This window comes from Spinacia oleracea, chromosome 3, assembly GCF_020520425.1.
Source record: "Spinacia oleracea cultivar Varoflay chromosome 3, BTI_SOV_V1, whole genome shotgun sequence".
NCBI lineage: Eukaryota > Viridiplantae > Streptophyta > Magnoliopsida > Caryophyllales > Amaranthaceae > Spinacia > Spinacia oleracea.
In genome coordinates, this window is record NC_079489.1 from 141,719,577 (window position 1) to 141,720,978 (window position 1,402).

The 1,402-nt window shown below is 41.1% G+C and overlaps 1 long non-coding RNA gene across 1 annotated transcript; it reads right to left on the reverse strand.

The window, feature by feature from the left end:
• Positions 1 to 631: 631 nt before the first annotated feature.
• LOC130469451 (uncharacterized) lies at positions 632 to 1,063 on the reverse strand. The gene is made up of 3 exons (XR_008929995.1): positions 1,009 to 1,063; positions 750 to 933; positions 632 to 673 (listed from the first exon to the last, which is right to left on the reverse strand). It is a non-coding gene; the product is annotated as an uncharacterized lncRNA (long non-coding RNA).
• Between the last annotated feature and the right edge of the window lie 339 nt (positions 1,064 to 1,402).

A 1,402-nucleotide genomic window follows, 5' to 3' on the forward strand; every position in this document is an offset into this window, starting at 1 on the left:
TGGTTAAATGAAGCTAAAAACACTATTCAATAATGTTTACCACCGCAAAAATTAGTAAGGACTACAAATCTCTAGTCCGTATACCAATTTCTTTAATTCCGCAGAATGCTCTGCAGCGGGATTTTTATACATGCTGTCAATGAACCATATCTTGTGGTCTTTGAGTTCAAAAGCAACACACCACCAGTGTTCGTTTTCGACAACTGGAACAAAAACCTGTAATTTACAAAGTCTAATATCTCTTAAACCTGTCTTCATTCAGTAATAACAATGACACATAGGTGATGAGATATGGACTAACAAAACAGGTACACAATATAATGTTTGGTATTCAATATACCAATTCCTAACGACTTTTGGTACCAATACGGAACAACACCATCAACTGTTTGTATCAAACCTAAAGACAATGGGTCTCAATCACATGCCATGTGAACGTTTGGTACCAATGAATATGGATAATAGTCACATGCATGATGATGTTTTGGTTAGCGATCATGTGTTAAGTCAACATGAGTCAACTATTGCGAACATACAAAATATCTAATAATGAGGGATGAATAGTATAAGATGGTAATACCACAGAAATATCCGAGGAGACCACCTTCCTAAGTGGTTGCGACCACTTCCTGAACAACCCAGCATATGTTTCTTTCGTCTTTAGCTTTTGATGCTGCCAACATAGGATTTAGCATTCAATAAACTGGATCAAACATAACGTATATTAAAGACCTAGTTTTAGTACTCACTGCAAACATAGAGTCAAGCATAAGTCTGCGACAACTCTTTGGAAATTCACTAGCCCACTCCCGGTTGTAGAGATATGCAATTGTACGAACATACTGGGAATTCACATAGGACCTGGGGTGAACAACCGAGTAACACATCTGCTGGTTTGCGTCGTTCCCATCACATTCAATCAACATAGCCCCTCTGCAAAACAACAACGATTTAGTAGATTTCAACAAACAGTGGGGTAATTATCATCTTTTAGAGAATCGAACATACCCTGCTTTCTTTTTGGTGTCGTAAGCCTCTATGTACTTCAAAATAGAACTGTCTGCCTTCGTCATTCTAATACCTAGTCGTTGACGAGCTGTTCTCATTGCTATTGCCTTCTCACTAGGCTTACGGGATCTCTTTGTCGCAGTGCGGGGTTTGGGACTAGGTTTAGGCCTCGCTGCCTTTATTCTTGTTCTCACCTGACCATCACCACCTGGTTCAGCACCATCAAAATCTTCAGGATTGGAACCATGAACAGCACCATGGTCCAAACCTTCACCCCCACCCCTTGTATTCTCGGTCCCATCTAGGGATGGCAGTGGGTAATGGACCCGACCCGGATCCGTGGATCCAGATCCGTTTTCAACGGATCTGGATCCTCAATTTTTGGACCCGACGG